Source organism: Puma concolor, chromosome A2, assembly GCF_028749965.1.
Source record: "Puma concolor isolate L17-30 chromosome A2, mPumCon1.1.hap2, whole genome shotgun sequence".
In the NCBI taxonomy this organism is placed as follows: Eukaryota; Metazoa; Chordata; class Mammalia; order Carnivora; family Felidae; genus Puma; species Puma concolor.
Window position 1 is genome coordinate 140,956,356 of NC_141668.1, and position 21,537 is coordinate 140,977,892.

General features: G+C 40.9%; 1 long non-coding RNA gene across 7 annotated transcripts in view; it reads left to right on the forward strand.

The window, feature by feature from the left end:
• LOC147583567 (uncharacterized) overlaps positions 1-21,537 on the forward strand; it is a 322,172-nt gene that overhangs the window by 62,749 nt on the left and 237,886 nt on the right. The gene's annotated exons all lie outside the window — the stretch shown is intronic.

The following is a 21,537-nucleotide window of genomic DNA, read 5'->3' on the forward strand; positions in this document are numbered from 1 at the left end:
CTCCACTTTCCAAACCAAGAAATGCTACCCAACACTTAGTTTAAATTCTGCCCTGCAGTTTTTCTCTTCCCTGCGTGCATGGCCTGCTGGGGGAATAGCTGCTTTCAATCTGTGAAGCTCAAATCTTCCTTCCCCTTCTCTTCTCCCATGGGAGCCTCATTTGAGAGATCTGCCCTCAAGCAATTCTACTGGCAGAGTGTGGAGAAAGTATTTCTGAACAGACAAAAAAAAGAAGTTGTAATGCTTTGTCAAATGGCATATTCAAATGTGACTTGAAATGGGTAGCCCCAGACTTCAAAATGTAACCAAGAAAGACAGTGGTCATTTGGTACAAAATGATCATTTGGTTTATAAATAAATGAAGGCCGGGGCATCTGGGTGGCTGAGTCAGTCTCAACCATCCGACTTCGGCTCAGGTCACGATCTGGCAGTTTGTGAGTTCGAGCCCCGCGTCGGGCTCTGTGCTGACAGCTCAGAGCCTGGAACCTACTTCCGATTCTGTGTCTCCCTCTCTTGCCCCTCCCCACTCATGCTCTGTCTCTCTCACTCTTTGTCAAAAATAAACATTAAAAATATATATAAATAAATGAAGGCCTAGCTGGCCAGAGATTGGACCAAAGCCACAGAGAAGATGAGATAGCACAGCAGGAGGGAGAGCCAAGGTATTTCCTCTCAGCCCTGCCTCCTCTTGAAATATGTCTTTCAAGGCTTTTAAAAAACTTACATTAACTCTTTTTCTTTTCTAGTATTTTTTTTAATTTTTTTTTTCTCAACGTTTATTTATTTTTGACACAGAGAGAGAGAGAGAGAGAGAGACAGAGAGAGAGACAGAGACAGAGAAAGACAGAGCATGAACGGGGGAGGGTCAGAGAGAGATGGAGACACAGAATCTGAAACAGGCTCCAGGCTCTGAGCTGTCAGCACAGAGCCCCACGCGGGGCTCGAACTCACGGACTGCGAGATCATGACCTGAGCCGAAGTGGGAGGCTTAACCGACTGAGCCACCCAGGCGCCCCTTTACATTAACTCTTGATAGCATTTGAATCCAGACATTAATCGCTAATATAAAAAAGATCCCCCATAAATGCTCAACTAATTCAAGCGTCTCAGTAGCACATAGCAGTTCTTTGTGAGTGCAACTAATTCAATAAACCAATTCAATAAAATGGGGAGGGAAAATCCATAAATAGTAAATACCTTGTAAAGTTGTATGCTTTGGTTATCCATGTAACACATAAATTATTTAAGTGACCACAAAAAATCTCTTTTGACACATTCATATATTCATTGTAAGTTTTCTATTCTTGGTGGAGGAATTTCTTTTTCCTTTAAACAATAAAATGTTAAGAAAATTACTCTGGAAAATATCTGGTTTGGCTCTTTTTTATTCTCTCTCCTTCCCTTCTGCAGTCTTTGGTCGTAGGTAAAAAGACATCTCCCGATCCATACCACCCATTTAAGAGAGGAGAGGTGTCTTTTGCTATCTCTGCCCTTTTTACTATCCAGGCTGCAAAAAATCCTTCCTGATGCATCTATGGAAATAAGTCTCAGGTTGTTCTGTCGTTCCTGCCCCACACAATACGTGTCTTGCACACCTGATTCTGCACCCACGCGTCAGCCTTGCAGGCAGGATGTTGGGACACAGCAGAAAGGAAGGTGGCAGTAGTGCGTTGACTCTGCCCCATCATGAGTTGAGCCCGGGAGAGATGCATATGGGGTTTCTCCTCGTGTGCACATCTTACAGACGCTTCAAGAGAAGTGGTGGTCATGCCACATGACACCTTCCCACAAACCAGCTTCTCACCTCGTGCTCCACTGAAGAAACAGCAATCTGTTCTAACATTGGAACATCATCAGCCTGAGAAAACGCTTAAGACAATTGTTCGGTCTCCATGTCTCCTTACTCAGGAATTTTTAGGGATAATTTTGTCTCTTTGCAATTTTCTTCTTCCCAGTTAGTTCTGAGAACCTAATCCACACATAAAACTATACTTCCAGATATAATTTCATTGACGTTACATAGGAGCGATACCGCCTGGACACATCTAGATTTACTCATTTGCACCCACCTCCTACTGGCCCAGTTTGCTTCTTCTGTTGAGATGGGACATTGATGTCATCCCACTTGGGCCAAAGTAAAAGCACAATCGGTTCCCAATGTTCTCTTATCTCAGAAAGATAGACCTTTCAGTGTGCTTAAGGAGCTGCCTTCACACTGTCACCACCACCCTGGCAGTAAACGGCACAAAGAAATTAGGGTCCGTATCCTTTCTCCAATTCAGGAAGCAGCTCAATGAAGGGAAAGTCTGAAATTTTTAAAAAAGAAACAAAAGTCTAAATTAAGCCCCCCACAGCTTATTTACCAAGGGACCTTGGACAAGTTTCTTCATCTTTCTGAGCTTCTGTTTCCTCATCTGTAAAATAAAGGATGATATTCACTCAAATTTTAGTTGGGAAGCAACTGAGGTTTTACATCATATCGTTATGGCTGCTGGCCCATCAAAGCTCTCAGCCTGTACACTTAACCTTCCTTTCTCTGGCTCCTTTGCACTTCCGCATCCAACCTAAGGTAGCTTCAGAAATCAAATGCCACCTGTGTATCCAAAAGAGAGTTAGCTATGAAAACTTAATCTAAAAAAGACCCCTGCCCTCCATGGTCTTTCTAATATCTGGAGATAAATGAAATATCATTAAGCAATACATTGGGAAAATATGGAGTAGATAACAAATGGACTCCACAGAAGGCATCATGGGGCACAGGTCCATGAATAATCGCTTAAGAAAATCCAATTATTGAGTCCAGCATATAGGCCATATCAATTCCACTATTACCAACAGATGAAAGAGTCAGGGGATATTGGACAGACCTAGAGGCAATTAAAGGTTAGTCATTAATAAGCCGAAGTTTGGAGTCAATGCAACTATATTCCAAACCCAGCTCTGCCATATACTGGCTGTGTCATCTTAAGCAAGCCATTGACCTCTGTAAGCTTCAGTGTTTTCATCTACAAAAAGGGGGTAATATAAAAGCATTTACTATATGGGGTTATTTCTGCGAGTAATAAATACTGTAATGAATATATAGGACTCTGCACAGTATCAGCCGAGTAAGCACATGATCAATAAATGACATCAATTATTATTGCTGTTTACGGGTTTTTTTCCCCATTTTTTTCTGGACACTTAACCTCAGATCTGATTCACTCATAATCACAGAGCTTCAGCCTTCTTCTTTTTTTTTAATGTTTATTTAATAATTTTGAGGGAGAGAGAGAGAGAGAGTGTGTGTGTGTGTGTGTGTGTGTGTGCACATACACACACACACACACACAAGTGAAGGAGGGACAGAGAGAGAGGGAGAGAAAATCCCAAGTAGGCTCTGCACTGTCAGCACAGAGCCTGATGCCCATGCACTGTGAGATCATGACCTGAGTTGAAATCAAGAGCCAGATTATTAACCAACTGAGGCACCCAGGCACCCCAGAGTTTCAGCCTTCTGATACTTGAAAATGTGCAACAAGAAACCCAGTCCTTGGGTATAGAAGTAAAAGAAGAAAAGGCTCTTCTCTGATAAATCTTCCTCCTCCCTTAAACAGTCAGGAAATAATATGGTAAGCATCAGGAAGGCAAGGCAAAAGAATTATTTTTAGCCATCAAGAAATATCCAATAACTTGGAGTCCATGCTTTACAGATGTCACATACAAGGTGTGAAGTTTGCAAAGCATGCTCATTTTAACTCAATTGCCAGCTTCTCTTCTAGAGCAAAACTAAGATACTTAACCATGCAGCCAATGGGGAAGCTTTAATCTTTGTCCTAGCCAGTTGTCTAGCATGACAGTTGAGATCATAGCACTTGTCAAGGCCATTCTTTTTAGGATTCTGGGAAAGATTGGAAATCTGGAGCTCTGAATTCAATGGCAAGTAGTAAAAGTGAAATCCACCAGATGTACCAAGAGTTTCCTGGTCAATAGCAAAATAACATTTTCAGAAGGATCTCATTTTTCTTTACTTCTTGGGAACACTGACAGGCAGTTGTAAATCATCATGTTGCCAACGATTGAAGATCTCAGCCCCAGTCCAGAGCAGTGCAGGGGGTTAGCAAATGAGGTCAGTGTGATGTGGAACAAAAACAAAGGAAAATATTTATTATATTACTGCTGTGTGTGAATACCAGTCAGTAAGAGAATATATGGGGGGAAACATAAGCTCAGTATCTCAAATGGATAGCTCTTGCTGATCCTGAACTGGATGTTCCAGGAGTCAACAACTGTGAAAATATTTCACTAATTTTACATTTTTTAAAGTAGCAAGTATATATGGCTACTTATATTGTTTATTTTTTGATGTTTATTTATTTTTGAGAGAGAGAGAGAGTCCAGGAAGGGTAGAGAAAGAGGGGGACAGTGTCGGGCTCTGCACTGACAGCAGTGAGCCTGATGCAGGGCTCTAACTCAAGAACTGTGAGATCATGACCTGAGCTGAAGTTGGATACTTAACCGACTGAGTCACCCAGGTGCCCTGGCTATTTATGTTATTTAAATATTGTGTGTGTGTGTGTGTGTGTGTCTGTGTGTGTGTACATGTATATAATTTAACATCTTGGGGAGGCCAACGTAGCATGTGGTTGAAGTACTGTGTAATTATAAAACTTATACAGTTCAAATAAAAATGCCTCTAGGTTTTGTATACAAATGTTTATAACAGTTTTATTTGTGATCTGTAAAGCTAGAACAATCCAGATATCTTTCAGCTAATAAACGGCTAAAAAAAAATGTAACATATCCATACTGCGGAATATTAAGCAGTAGTAAATGGATAAATCTCAAAAGCATGATGTTGAGTGAAAGAGGTAGAATCAAATGGCTGCTCTACAGTCCTCTATAAATATGTTTTTAGGACTTTCTGGAATAGGCAGAAAAACTGAAGTAATTGCTAGAGGCATGAATGGGGTTAGGGATTATCTGTACAGGGGCATGAGAATTTGGGGAGGAGATATTATGTGTCTTAATTGGGGTGGTGCTTATGATAACTCATAGGACCATGCGCTGAAAAGGATGAATTTTACTGTGTGTAAATTATATCTTGATAAAAATAAAATTTAGGGGCACCTGGATGGCTCAGTTGGTTAAGTGTCTGACTCTTGATCTCAGCTCAGGTCTTGATCATAGGGTCGTGACTTCAACTACCTTGTTGGGTTCCATATGAGGTATGAAACTTACTTAAAAATTTTTTTTAATACCTCTGGGTTTTTTTTTAAATATAATTTATTGTTAAGTTGGCTAATATACAGTGTATACAGTGTGCTCTTGGTTTTGGGGGTAGATTCCCGTGATTCAACTCTTACATACAACACCCAGTGCTTATCCCAACAAGTGCCCACCTCAATGCCCATCATCCATTTTCCCCTCTCCCTACCCCCCCCCCGCCCCATCAACCTTCAGTTTGTTCTCTGTATTTAAGAGTCTCTTATGGTTTGCCTCCCTCCCTCTCTGTTTGTAACTATTTTTTTACCCTTCCCTTCCCCCATGATGTTAAGTTTCTCACGTTCCACATAGGAGTGGATATGATATCTGTCTTTCTCTGACTTATTTCACTTAGCATAATACCCTCCAGTTCCATCCACGTTGCTGCAAATGGCAGGATTTCATTCTTTTGGATTGCCAAGTAACACTCCATTGTATATATATACAACATCTTCTTTATACATTCATCTGTCAATGGACATTTGGGCTCTTTCCATAATTTGGCTATTGTTGATAGCACTGCTATAAACACTGGGGTATGTGTGTCCCTATGAATCAGCATTTCTATATCTCTTGGGTAAATTCCTAGTAGTGTAATTGCTGGGTTGTAGGGTAGTTCTGTTTTTAATTTTTTGAGGAACCTCCATACTGTTTTCCAAAGTGGCTGCCCCAGTTTGCATTCCCATCAGCAGTGCAAAAGAGATCCTCTTTCACTGCATCCTTGCCGACATCTGTTGTTGCCTGAGTTGTTAATGTTAGCCATTCTGGCAGGTGTGAGGTGGTATCTCAATGTGTTTTGATTTGTATTTCCCTGATGATGAGTGAGGTTGAGTGTCTTTTCATGTGTCTGTTGGCCATCTGGATGTCTTCTTTGGAAAAGTCTCTATTCATGTCTTCTGCCCATTTTTTCACTGGATTATTTGTTTTTCAGGTGTTGAGTGTGCTAAGTTCTTTATACATTTTTGGATATTAACCCTTTATCCGATATGTCATTTGCAAATATCTTTTCCCAATCCGTCGGCTGCCTTTTAGTTTTGTTGATTGTTTCCTTAAATACGAGGTTTAACAAAATTCCATGAAAGAGTACAGCATCTTAGACATAGCTAATAAAGAGCTGGGCTCCTTCCTGAGGCAACCGCACTGACTAAGCAAGGCCTTATTGAATCATAATTACCCACTGGCTGGCCAGGCTTTAGTTAACTTCTGCTTGGGCTCAGTGCACAGCAGAGGAGCTCTGGTAAAAGTGGCAACAACAGGTAGAGCGGTAATATTATATCTCAGTATATTAGTATGTGCTTTGTATATCTTTTCTTCCCCTTCTAGAATACCAAGGCCATTGTGTTTCCTCTCCTAGTCCATAAAGAAACAAAAGCAAAGACCAAAAATTCCATTGGCCTAAGCATGGGCAGAATTCTTTATTTATTTGTTTTTTTGGTTTTGGTCGGTTGGTTTCTATTGAGATATAATCGACATATAAGATTATATTAGTTTCAGGCATACAATATAATGACTTGATATTTGTATATACTGGGAAATGATTACCCCTATAATTCTAGTTCACATCCATCCCCCACCTGTAGTTACAATTTTTCTTCTTGTGATGAGATCTACTTACAATATGGTATTATTGACTATAGTCACAATGCTATACATGACATCCCCAGGACTTATTTGTTTTATAACTGGAAATTTGTACCTTTTGACCACCTTTACTCATTTTGCCCACTCTCAACCCCTGTCACTGGCAACCACCAACCAATCTGTTCTCTGTATCTATGAGTTCATCTTTATTTTTGTTTTTCTTTAAGATATCCCGTATAAACGAGATCATGCAGTGTCTTTCTCTGACTTATTTCACTTAGCATAATGCCCTCAAAGTCTGTCCATATTGTGGCAAATGACAAGATATCCTTCTTTTTTATGGTTGAATAATGGTCCATTGTATATATACCACATCTTCTTTATCCATTCTTCCACTCATAGACACTTAGCTTGCTTGCATATCTTAGCTACTGTAAATGATGCTTTAATAATACTACTAATAATAATTTTTCAAATTAGGTTTTGTTTTCTTCGGGTAAATACCCAGTAGTGGAATTACTGGATCGCATGGTAGTTCTAATTTTAATTTTTTGAGGAACTTCCATCCCATTTTTGTAGTGGCTATACCAATTTACTTTCCCACCAACAGTGCATATCCTTGTCAATACCTTTTATCTCTTGTCTTTTTGATAATAGCCACTCTAACAGGTGTGAGGTGATTATCTCCTTGTGGTTTTGATTTACATGTCCCTGATGATTAGTAATGATGAGGTAGAACTATTTAGCTGAAGTTTTCATCATCTAGTCCGCATTGCGATGTGCTGTCCATGAAAAATACACACTGCATATTTGAAAACTTGGTATAAAAAATGTAAAATAGCTCATCAAGTTTTATATTGGTTTTAAAAATGATAATCTTTTAGATATGTTGAGTTAAAACATGTTAAAAATTAATTTTTCTTTTTATACATTTTAATAAGCTCTAGAAGATTTTAAATTACCTATGAAATTTAAAACTTCTCATTATAAGTGAAACTTTGTGACTCACATTATATTTCTATTTGATAATACAACTATAACCTTGGTAAATGACTGAATTGCCCATAGGTCAATTGTGGTAAGGATCAAAACTAATGAAGGTTAAGAAATTAGCATAGTGTCTGGATCATAAGGGACTTTCAAAAATGGTTGCTATAAATAACACGAAACTATAGATTTAAGTAATTATTTACATACTGTACATACACTCAAGAACTGTCAAATTATTAAATGACCATACTATAAAGAAGTAGGTTTAGGTAGAGTACAGCCAGATTTAATTATTATAGAGGCTGCTCTTAGGCAACAGGCTTCAACAGTGGACACTTGAGCAAGGGAAGAGGGCCCACAGTGAATATGGACCCGGATGCAAAGAGGCTCATTAGGCCACAGGCCCTCACTCACCGATGGGCTACTTAAAACCAGGCACAGTAATAAAAAAGGGAAAATTCCATAGATCCCCATACGGTCTCACTCCACCCTATAGTTGCAGCCTCTCATCACCACCTCATGGTAGACAGTCTCTCCTTTGCTGTGCTGCTGCCCTGCATTGTATTCAGTAACTTTGTCTCCTTTGTTCTGCCTCGGGTGAATTCTTTGACCACCAATCCTGCTGGCCCCCATGCTATTGGGTTACCCCACAGTTACCTGCAGTTGTGGTTCATTCAAAGGCAAATTCCTTCAGGAGGTCATATGGTGGCAAGTTAGAATTGATACCCAAAGGTAGCAGTGGTGCTGTGGGGGTTAGGGGCTTATCTGAAGGGGCTTTGAGGAAGAAAGTCAGTTCTCTGGAGTTTGGGAGAATTGAAGCATTAAATGGTTCTAGGAATGGTAACGACCCTGTGAAGCACTCACAGTTCCCATGAAAGGGCAAAGCAGCATAAACTGAAGCCCAGGGAGCTGGTCTGGGGCATGGAGCTTGGGAACCTCAACCCCAGACTTGGCACAGAAAGCATGGAGATCAAGCTGAGAACCCAAGGAGAGCGACTCTAGTGGACTGAAGACCAGAAACCTTTCCCCATATTTCTGTACCGAATAAATTCAAACATTTCTGTGTAACTTCAAGGTGGGAAAGGAAAGTCTCCCCCCACCTACACACATGTATGCACACACATCAGAATGTCTGAGGAGATGTTGTACCAAACCCTGGCAAGTGACTGGATTGGTTTAGAAAAACTTGAGGTTCCTGCACCTCAAGTTCTGTCTTATGTCATCACGGTGGATTCTCACATACAAATTCATTTACTCAAAGGAAAATATTTCAGTATTATTATTTTTTTAAATGTTTTTTAACATTTATTTATTTTTTGAGAAACAGAGAGAGACAGAGCATGAGCAGGGGATGGGCAGAGAGAGAGGGAGACACAGAATCTGAAGCAGGCTCCAGGCTCCAAGCTGTCAGCCCAGAGCCTGACGTGGGGCTCGAACTCACCGACTGTGAGATCATGACCTGAGCGGAAGTCGGATGCTTAACTGACTGAGCCACCCAGGTGCCCCAAATATTTCAGTATTATTAAAAAGCAAACTTCCACTGGGTAAATTTGAAGATCTAATTGGCTTTATTCAATGATCTGCGAATTGGGCACATCCCATCTAGCAAGTAGAAAGGAGTTCTGAGGAATTGTACAAAATGGAAGATTTTTATAAGAAGGAAGATGGGGCAACATGTTATTTGCAAAAGAAAAGAAAGGTCACCTTCCCTTAGAGGAAGGACTCACCCTGTAGATTACCTGACTAGTGCAGATTGGGAAATTACAGAAAGATTGGTTTAAAATTCCATTCCTGGAAGAGGCTGAAACTGCAGTTAGGTTAGGTAGGCTTGGTGAGGCTTCACATAAGTGACTCCATTTTGGGCCTGTTTCTTTGTAAGAGTATGATATATTTTCAAGTGTTATCATTAGGTGTTTCTTGGGATAGGGTAGAAACTAGAGGGGGTTTCAATGACTGTTGTGTTACTTGTCCATAGGGTTTGGGGACAGTGAAAAATATGTATTGCTTTAATAACAATAATAATAACAACAACAATAATGTATTACCATTTCACAGAAAAAGCACTCTCTATTGGAGTAATGCTTCTAATGTTGCAGGTTTTTTTTTTTTTTTTACTCCACACCTAGGATTCATTGTCTCACTGCTTCAAAGAATGAAGAGGTGGACACAAAATGAGCAGTGGGCAAAAGTTTATTAGAGTATACGATTAGAAAGTAAGAATAGTAGGAAAGCTCTCTTTACGGAGAGAGGACATTCAAAAGTGAATGCCCGTGGACTATCAGCAAGTGTCCTTGTTTTATAAGGTTCTGGTCAGCCCTCCCTCTTCCCTTCCCCCTTGTTCCTTCTCAGGTTCTAACCTTATTGGCTTGATAGGTCTAGGCGCCAGGTTGTCCATTCTGGATTGGCTTGTTTCTATTGTATGAGGGGTAGGGGTGGTCTATGGCCATACTTAGGTCTTCTGTCAAATTCCTGAGGGGAAATCAGAGTGGGGAGTTGGTGGGGTCTGTTACATTCTTAAGAGGAACATTATGCCTTGAGAGGGTTTGCTGTGGTCAGGCATTCCCAGCATTTTCCCCAAATAGGTTCATTTCCCCACCCAGGGACCTCTGGCCCTAATCTTTCCCTGTCTGCCTACTGAATCCTACCTTCTCCTATCATACTAGGAGCTTTCCAGACTTAGGTAAGAGCTTATTTGTTATTCTCCTGAGGGTTCTAGGAATATGTCCTTAGATATTTGGTTTGTGGCTGCTGATTACAGAGGACATCCCTATCTCTGGCCTTGCCCTTAGTGGCCTCACTGATCAGGATGTTGCCACTCTGAATGGGGAAGGGCTGGGCTATAAGCTTCAGAAATTCCTCCTGGAGCAACAGAATATACTTAAGCCCAACTCCGGCTTCTAGTCAGTTGTTGAAGTAGCTCAGGCATCAGTTTTTGATTGAAGAACTCTTTCTCAGAACTATGCAGGAGTGAGTTCCGTGTTTCTGCTGAGTTCCATGTATGCTGCTCCTCTGGCCATATTGGTTCAGGGCCAGACACCAGACTCAAACAAGGGCTCTCTGATTCTCTGTCTCCCAGTAATTTGTGACTGAGATGAAAAGTGTCGGTCCCTGAGAGTCCCCAAAGTCACAGACATACAGACATAAAACTCAGAGGCATCAGAAGAAAACTAAAAAGCAGAAAGATGGGCAGATGGAATCTGAGTGAGAAATAGCAGAGAGTAGAATGTCAGTCCTGGTGGCTCAGCCGTGTCAAGTTCCAGTCTCTGCCGGAGACGCCTTTGTCTTTGGCTTCCCTGAGACACCCTTGTATCTTGTGCCAGGAAGCAAAAATTCCTCTCCTCTCGAAGGTCTTTCTAGCTGGACTAAGAATCAAATTGACATGAGACAGATTAACAGGAAAAAAAATCAAAATTCAATAGTGTACATATGGAGAATCCACACACACATGGAAATTCCAACGACAAGCAAAATGAGATGTATACATCATTCTGAACTGAGAAGGGAGGTAGGGTCTGAGACTTCAGAGGGAAAGAATATTAATTCACAAGAAGATGAAAAAGAGTAAATGTTTGGTAAACAAATATTTGCCCTGCCATATAGACGAGTTACTTAGATAAAATTTATCTCTGATAATAACCCTTATCTTGAAAAGAGCTTCGAATTTAGATTCTTCTATGTAGTTAAGGGAGTAGCAGAAATTTCTCTTGAGCCCACGGGGTATCAGTTGCCTTCAGCTCTAAGTAATCCACATACCAAAATGGCCCTTCTTGGGGCCTGTCCTTGGATCCTACACTTGTAATAATTTCCCTCCTTTTGCTCAAATTAAATTCCATTGGTGTCATCTACTTACAATCAAACAGTCCTAAGAAGGAAGGAAAATATCCACCTACTTACATCTTTTTTTTAAATGTTTATTTATTTTTGAGAGAGAGAGAGACAGAGAGGGAGAGGGAGACAGCGTGAGTGGGGGAGGGGCAGAGAGCGAGGGAGACAGAATCTGAAGCAGGATCCAGTCTCTGAGCTGTCAACACAGAGCTCAGTGAGGGGCTCTAACTTACAAACTGCAAGATCATGACCTGAGCTGAAGTCGGATGCTTAACCAACTGAGCCACCAAGACACCCCCTCCAACTACTTACATCTTAAACAACCAAGGAATAATTCTCTCTTGGGAGAGTCCATAAATAGTAGGAAAACTTTTTCTCCCATTTCTCCCTTGTACTAAGGGACCATAATACCTCATTTCTCTGCAAACATTGTGAATTTATAGAAAAGACACAAGAAATTTGCTAGAGAGTTTTGACAAGCAGTGTGAGTGTTACAATGCTCTGACAACCCTACGTAGACTGTCCGGTCTCCTCTCTGCCTCCTTTGGCTTCACTGCCAGCTAGAGGTGATGCTAACACTACCCTACTTTCCCCACATCAGAATAATTGCATCTGATTTTTCAGCCTAAAAGAAGATAATCATTTGCAGTATAACTGTTAGGAAACAGAAGAGGGCGCCCTAAGAATATTTAAGAAGCGACAAAGAGCATCTCTTACACCTTTAAATACTACAATGAACGCTTCCTCTCAGGCATAGAAAAGCAGAGCATGGTCGGTTTTGCAACTCATTATTCTGTGGAGCCACATGACTAGGGATAAAGATCAAGCATGCCTAAGTCAGTCTCTCAGAAAAAGGCAAGGCCTAAAAAAAATAGTATCTGTTAAAATGTTTGTATTCCCAAATAATAATCTGATTGTCACATGGCATCGTAAAAAAAGGGTGATCAGAAATTAATTACTTCTTTTGATGGATATGGAGAAAGAAATAACAAAACTAGTGTTTAGAGGAATTTTCCATATATCAAATACATGTTTATGACCATAATTTTTATTTATTTATTTATTTTTTTTTTAATTTTTTTTTTCAACGTTTATTTATTTTTGGGACAGAGAAAGACAGAGCATGAACGGGGGAGGGGCAGAGAGAGAGGGAGACACAGAATCGGAAGCAGGCTCCAGGCTCTGAGCCATCAGCCCAGAGCCTGACGCGGGGCTCGAACTCACGGACCGCGAGATTGTGACCTGGCTGAAGTCGGACGCTTAACCGACTGCGCCACCCAGGCGCCCCAATAATTTTTTTTTTATATATATTCTACAACAACTCCTAGAGATAAGTACTCAAATCCCCCCCTCCCAAACCTTTGGTAAACTAAGGGGACATTTTAACTAGTACCTCTTTCACTTGCTCCAGTCTTCTCCATCATGATATGTGGCCTGAAATAAACAGGTAGATTATTTAAGAACTTGTTATTGAATTAAGCAGATAGAGAAAGAAGAAGGAGAGGACCAGGAGGGTGTGGGGGAGAAGGTGAGGGGAAGGAGGGAGAGGAAAGAGATGGTCTGAGTGACCCGCTTTCCTTGTATTTTCATGCACCCTAACAGCCCCAATATACATATTTCAGAGGCCCCAACTAGGCATAAGACACTGTCAACAGAGGCTACAAGTCCACCCAGGAGTGAATATTTAAGAGAGAGCCAAATGCAGCTACTGGAAGGGAGAACAGTCAAGGGAGGGGTATTGATTTAGCACACTCTGAAAGCAGCGTTCACAGAAAGGCTTTACCGGCCTCCAGCTGTTCATTAGTTAATGAATATGAAATATTGACTCAAGGATGGCCCCACAGGTGTTCAGGAAAACAATCTCATTTGTAACCAGTCAACTGCACAAAGCCTAAGGATAGATGGGTGGGGGCAGGGAGAGAGTCCTTTACCCCTCGCTTCCCAGAACCTCAGGCTAAGGTGGATCCCTGTGTCCAGATTCTCTGCCCACCTCAAACTGCGGGGTAGGTCCTGAAATAAAGACAATGGGGTACATCTGTTCCTCTCCTCTTTCTAACACTTGGGGATGGCCAAACCGAATCCCAAAGTTTGGTACCTTTGAGAAATAAAATACTTTAAAAAAATTAACTCATGAATTTATTTCCAAATATATTTGGAGAAAAATAAACTTCTATATAAAGCTCTCAAATTCACAAATATTAGAGTAAACTCAAATGAGGCATTTATATTTTCTAAAGTTTATTATTTTTAAAATTTATTTAGAGAGAGAGATAGAGAGCAAGCAGGGAGGGGCAGAGCAAGAGGGAGACAGAATCCCAAGCAGGCTTCGTACTGCTGTCTACACAGAGCCCAATGCGGGGCTTGATCTCAGGAACCATGAGATATGGCCCCAGCTGAAGTGAGGAGTCAGATGCTTAACTGACTGAGCCACCTAGGCACTCCTATATTTTTTAAAGTAAAGTAGATATTTTAAAAAAATATAATAGAGGGGTACCTAGATGGGTCAATAGGTAGAATGTGTGACTCTTGATCTCAGAGTTGTGAGTTTGAGCCCCACGTTGTATGTGGAGATCACTTAAAATCTTTAAATAAATCATAATTGAACAAGTAGTATATAGATATGACTATAGATACTGAGGCCAGAGTGTTAACGCCTGGTGTTTGAGAAACAGGAATTGAGGGCAGGTGCACCAGGAAGATTAGAAAAATGGATGGATGGATGTGTAGTTGAGTCAGGAGTGTTGGATGGATGAATGAGTTCAGGGATGGATGGTTGGCCAGTTGGATAGTTGGATGTGTGACAAATCAGGAGAGTCATGTTCCTTTAGCTTAATTATTTGCTAGTGCAAAGTGGAAGTCACTGGATTGAAAGGAAATGGAGGTAGAAGTGAGTTCATCTGGTTCCCAACCAGTGTACCACAACAAATAGATGTGGGCCAATCCCTTCACAGGTGAGCTGGCAACCTGTGTTAAATTGTTTATTTTCCTTATGATTCAGGATCTCACCAAAATTAAGAGTGTGGGCTCTGGAGTCAGATTTTTTTATGTTAAATTGTAATTACTGCTCGCAGTTGACCTTGGGCAAGTTGCCTTACTGTGCTGTCTGTCCCCCTAGTTGTAGAATGAGGCCAATTGTAGCACCTATTCTGTGAGGTTTACAAATAAAGGCAGCCAGAACAGTCGGTCTATAAAATCCAAATTGACATTAATTGATGAATGATTTTGTTTTCCTGGAATTAAATTCATGATGTTGAATATAATAAAATGAAAAGATGTTTACATGTTTTAAGTTTCACTTGTCAGTCTGAATCTTTCGATTTCAGGCCAGCATTATTATCAATGCTGGTTTTTTTTTTCCATTTTAACAATGAAGTTATTTTTAATCTCTAATCATTGGTTTGATGAGGTATTCAATTTAATCATGTACACCAAAATATAATATTGAATTTTTAAATAGCTGTCTAATGAAAAATTTATTTTGACTTATAGACTTCTTTAAAAATAACCTTTTTTGTAGGCAGCCTCAAAATAGTTCCCAATTATCCTCCTTGTACCCATGCCTTTTGTATTTTTTTTTCCCTTTGGGTGTGGGTTGGACTCAGTGACTCAGATCTAATAAATAGATTGTGGTAAAAGTGATGGGATATCACTAACATGATTAGGTTACCGAAAACTCTGGTTTCCATCTTGTTTGCTTTCTCTTATGCTCCTTCTGTCCCTCTCTCTCTCTCTCTTTTCTTTCTCCCTCTCTTTCTCTCTTTCTCTCATATCCTTGCTCTGAAGGAATTGAACCACCATATTGTGAACAGCCCTATGGAGAGACTTACGTGGCAGGAACTGAGACCTCTGGCCACAGCCCATGAGGGCCAACTGCCAAGAGAGTGACGGTGGAAGTGGATCCTTCTCCAGTCAAGCCTTGAGGTGCCCACAGCCCTGCTGATGCTGTGATGACAATCTTGAGACACTGAGTCAGAGGCTGTGCCTCACAGAAACTGTTTTGCAACCGAAACACGGTACTAAGACACCAAGTTTCCTCTATCTTGTGCGCGTGTGAGCTTTGCCAATGAACTCACTTAACCTTTCTGGCTTCCATTTCCTCATCCGTCATATGGGGATAGTAAACCCCAAAACCCCACACAATTGTTCATTTATTTAACCTTTCCTATAAAACTCGTTAGAGAGTGTCCTACTCCACAAAGTGGCTCCATTTCTTGCTTGTGGAAAGAAAGCACCTTTGTGAGGCTGTGGAAGATAAAATACCAGGTTTTGAAATGCAGATTTTGTTTTGGGAAGACTCAAATTAGATCAGTGTGCTCCTCCTGACTTTGTTAAATAAGAATTCGAGGCCAAATATGTGTAAGTGTTGCAGGATTTTTTTTTTTTTTTTTTTTTTTTTTTACCTCATTACCCCGGATTCATTGTCTCTCCACTTCAAAGAATGAAGATGTGGATACAAAATAAATGAGCAGCCGGCAAAACTTTGTTAGAACATAATAAGATCAGAGGTAGGAATAGTAGGAAAGCTCTCTTTACAGAGAGGGAGCATTCGAAAGTGAATGCCCCTGGAGTGTAGGCAAGGGACTCTTGTTTCATAGGATTTGGGTCCACCCCTTACCTTCCCCCTTGTTCCTTCTCCGGTTTTACCCTTATTGGCTAGGTAACTCTAAATCCCTACTCTCTCCTTTTTGATTGGCTCGCTTCCATGGTATGAGAGGTGGTCAGTGGCCATACCATTCCTCATGGGTCATACATTTTATGGTTCAGTACTTATTTTTATTTGGGTCCTTTGTCACATTCCTGAGGGAAACCTGAGGGGATGTAGGTGGTGTTTGTTACATTCTTAAGAGAAACTTTACGCCTGAGGGAATTTGCTCAAGGTCAGACATTCCCAGCATTGTTTTAAAATGTGTGTTTCCCCCACCCTGGGACCTCGGGTCCTAACCTTTCCCTCTCTGCCTAGTTTATCCTAGGTTTCGCTGTCAAATAAGTCCTACTCGCCTGTTACCTCCTCCGCAAGGTCTTCCCTGATAAGCCTGGGTGAAGCAGCCCCCCCCTACTCCCAACCCCTATTTCTGCTCCCATCTTTTCATCGCACTAAGCAGTAATGGAATTTATTGCAGTCGTTTGTTTCTGTTCTGCTCCTCCCTCGATTTTGTGAGGGCAGGAACCTCTCTGCCTTAGTCACTGCCAGAACACTGCCAGCGTGAAGTCGGACCTCTATATATGTGTTGCCTGCCTGAAACGGGTGGGAAGTGTGTTTGCTGCATTCATTATCTTGCCAAGAGCTAGTTGCTGAGCGTTTCAGGTAAAGTGCTTGGTTAAAAGTAAAGAAATCATCGTTATGTTCAATTTAGGATTTTTCTGGTTTTCATAGGATTCAGGATTGAGAAATTGCAGAAGGCTCTGGATAGAAGCCAGTGAAGAGTTACAAAAATCATTGCAAAATCTTAGCCCCAGAAGCTTTAGAAAACGAGAGATGGACCAACAGTCTTGAGGCCCTTCTACCTGCTAGCAACACCCTTTGAAACATTCCAAAGCATTTGTTATTTCAAGGGGGGCACTTGCCCTGTTCTCCCCTCACCCCATTTTTTTTTTGTCATTGTTACCATTTGTTCTGGAAATAGACCTATTACTGGTTTATGGTGGCTAAGTACAGACTTTCAGAGCCTTCAACTGAGAAAATGAAAGCCTAACTTCCAAAATTCTTCTTTGGATGCATTAATTTTCTTCCACTGAACCTTCATTTATCCTCCTCCTACTAGAACACATCCTTTGTTTAGTGAGTATGTGTGTGTGATGGGGGTGGTTAGGGAGCTGTGAAAAGGAAGAATGAAGGGAAGTGTGGATATATTCAGATTTTTATTTAAGTACCATAGTTAAAAAGTATTCTCATGTAACATTCTGGAAAAAGTGCAGGACTTAATGTCACTTCATTGGAGGCTCCAAAAGGATGGCATATAGTTGTATTAAATGAATTGCTTCAGAAGGAAGGCTTAAAAAATAACCTCAACCCTTCTTAATCTCAGGGACTTCACTAAGCCTTTAGCCTTTAAAAAAAAAAGTCTAGCCTTTTCATTTACTTTCCTTCTAAAATAAACATCACAAGATGAAAAATTAATTTCAACTTTTCATAGAGGTGGCAAGGGGGGGCTGTCTTCCTTTGTCCTTAACCCTTCTTCCCTCAGGCGTGATTCTGGAGCTGAATAAAGACAATATGTTCCAAATTGCCAATCACATTAGTCTCTGTGTGGGCTGCTTAAAACATGCAAATGGCTCTGAAAAATGTCTCTCATCCTACAAAGATAAATGAAGGTGTGTATCACCATCAATTGCAGTAGAAGTCAAAGGAGGACGGAAAGCACTGATAAACGAGACGTCTTTGCCTTTCCCCATAGACAAACATTCTGTGAGGAAACACAAGTGTTGATGGATTACATCAGCCTCCTGACTTTACACATACCTGTAGCCTTCACTGCAGCCTATCCTCCCCAGCACTGCGGACACATCTTCCTAAAGGATAGTTTTGTTTACTTAACTCCTGTGCTCAAACACCTTCACTGGCTCCCTATTGCCCATTAAGAAAATAAAGAAAGCCCTCACCTTTTCATACCAGTGTTCAAGGCCTCATTAACCTTGCCATCCTTATTACCCACAGCCTCTCAAAGTAGATCTTACAGGGGTGCCTGGGTGGCTCAGTCGGTTAAGCGTCCGACTTTGGCTCAGGTCATGATCTCCCGGCTCATGGGTTTGAGCCCCGCGTCAGGCACTGTGCTGACAGCTCAGAGCCTAGAGCCTGCTTCAGATTCTGTGTCTCCCTCTCTCTGCCCTGCCCCAACTCGGGCTCTGTCTTTCTCTCTCAAAAATAAACATTAAAAAAAAAAAAAGTAGATCTTACATTCTAGCCAAAGTCAATTATCACGGATCCTTATAACCTGAGTATTTGTCAGAATCTCCATAGTAATGATATTCCAAAAGAAAGTCAAAGCTATAAGAATAGGAAAAATATTTACCAAGGGAAAAAAAAAAAAACATATAAAGTTAAGACCTCCTCTAGCGTCTCTGCCCTTTGAGTTATCTGCCCTTGATTTCTCATTGATTATCAGACACTGTCAACTTCCTTCAGTACAAGGTAAATACAACATGAACTGATTGCCAAAGGACCTATGAACATGACAAGAAATGAAACATTTTATGAGGTTCATAAAAATGATATAGGAGAAATTAATTGAGTTCTCAAATATTTTTGCAGGTATGACCTCTTCATGGCCAAAATGTGAAACTCAAATATAAGGTGCAAGAGGTCATCTCATGTTACCATAAAATTTGGTCAAAAGTACACACACACATACACCCCAGCCTCGATCCATTGTTTAAAATTCAGTGATGATAATTGACACATCCTAATATATAAATATATCATTATAAGCTAACCTTATTTTTAAAAATTTTTATTTTATTTTTGGAATACATTTTCAATCAAATTTCCCTACATTACATATGAGATTTTGGTTCCCACTACCAGTGGATTCCCTGTTATGACATAGCAGTTTCCTTTGGTCCTTGCTCATACCTCAAAATATTCTTCACTTTTCTAGTCCTGCTGATTTACACATCTTCCTGTTGTGACTCTCCTTATCCTTCCAGGTGCAGCTCAAATACCACTTCCTCTAAAAATCTTTCCCAAAGCCCTCTAATAAAAAGAAAACTTCCCCCTCCAAACACACAGCAGATTTCATTTACAGCAACTATGGGGCATTTCCTTGAGGAATAGAGATTTGAGTATACAGGGCTAGACTGAGGGTAAGTTCTATATAGTTCCCATTCATTCATTCAGCTAATATTCGTTGAATTCTTTAATGTATCAATTAGTGCTCTGAGGCCCGTGGGGAGGCAACGTTGTCTCTGTAAACCATGTCTTTACTGAATTCTATTTGTTGAACAAAGGGCCGCCAAGACAGTGAAGATTTACATTTCCTTTTCTGTGGGCTTTTCAAAGTGAAAGTAACAGTTACAAACTTTCCTGTCACTTACACAAGGGGGAGATTTATTACTTTTCACTATGGACCTCTTTTCAAAAGGAAAAGGTTTCATGCAGGAAATAATGGGTCCTCCTTGCACAGGGCCAGCACCCTGGCTAGCTCCCCTCTATCTTAGCCCTGTAGGGTAGCTGTTGATGATCTGCCACCCAGCTTTTGTGTGGCCAGAAGCAGAACTTGGCAGCTGGTACTCTGATAGAGTGATGTCAGATGGAGCTACAGGTCCTGTCCCTGGTGAATTCTGTAATTTGTTTGGGTTCATTTCTGCAGAGCTCGAAAGCTGTTTCTCAGAGCAGCCCTGACCAGTGAGTCACAAGTTGGTCGAAGTTTGTGTCCAAGATCCTTCACGGAGAACAGAGAGAAGATGGTTCTTGACTGGAACCTCTGTAACACGGTTAGGGTTACCTGCTAATCTTTGTGGAGAATGTAGAATTTAAGATACCAAAGAACACAAAGTTTCAAAGTTAAGATACCATAAAACACAAAGTTTTATGTGTACATAAAATGAACACAAAGTTTCTATAACCTTGGGCAAGTCCCTCCTCTTCTGGGACTCAATTTTCCCATCTTTAAAATGGCCATTCATAAAATGGTCATGAATCAAACACTGGATGATGGCAGAGATCAATCATGTGACACAGATGGTTCAAGTGGCCTTGGCATAGTAAGAATTGTGGTGGGATGAGCTGAAATTGCACACCCCCTTTAAAGGGATTCACATTCAAATATTTTGTAAACGTGTGTGCTTCACACCATACAATTTTGGGTTTGATGTGGCCTAGGGATGCCAGTTTGCAAGTCCCATTTTAGGGGAACAGTGAATCTTTATTTTAAAATTATTTTTAGGGGAGCTTGGGTGGCTCAGTCGGCTGAGTGTCTGACTCTTGATTTTGGCTCACATCATGATCTCACAGTTCATGAGATAAGCCCCACGTGGGATTCCTTGTGCTGATAGCATGGAGCCTGCTTCGGATTCTCCCCCTCTTGCTTCCTCTCCCCCACTCATGTTCATGCTTTCTCAAATAAACTTAAAAAAATAATAGTTAGGTTCATTCATGCATTTTGCAGCTGAGGCATCTTTCAGATCTCTTTGTGATGATACCAGGGCCATCTTTCCTTCTGACCAATATCCAAATCTTCTATTAAAGCAAAGGGCAAAGTGGATATGTTTTCCTGGAGTTTTAAATGTTGAATTCCAAGCTTGTGTATATACTTGGAACCAGCCTTTAGACTACAAACTGATTCTTGCAAATCTTCTAACATAATAGGAAATATATTGACTACTGATCAGTACTTCTGTAACCCAATGGCAGTCTGCAGCTGGAACTTTGGGCTGACCGACCAGGGTGTGCCTTTAGCTGCCTTTGGGAGAAGACTGTAGAAAAGATCTTCCTGGGCCATCATCCAGTCCCCTGTCGGGACAAGGGGCTTCTAGAGGGGAGCCCACAGGACACCTCCACTCCTGTCTTTCCTGGAACAAAGTTTGATGCAAGTTTAAGCAGTTATTCACTGATAGGTTTAGGGAATAGTTTCAAAGCTCTACTGAGGGCACAGGAGGGTGGAGGGAGAAAAGAAACATTAAATGCCATGACTTAATCATTCTCTTTTGTACTACACAAGGGGTAAGCTCCCAGTGTTAACTGTCTTTAATCAGATTTCTAATTTGGCCACACGTAGCATCACCTAAGAAGCTAAAACACACACACACACACACACACACACACACACACGCCTGGGTCCTAACTACTGGAGATTCTGACTCTATGGGCTTGATACAGAACCTGAGCATCAGGATTTTTAAGATGACTATGATGTGAAGCCAAGGTGGAAAAACACTAGTCTAGACCTTTAGATGTGTGTG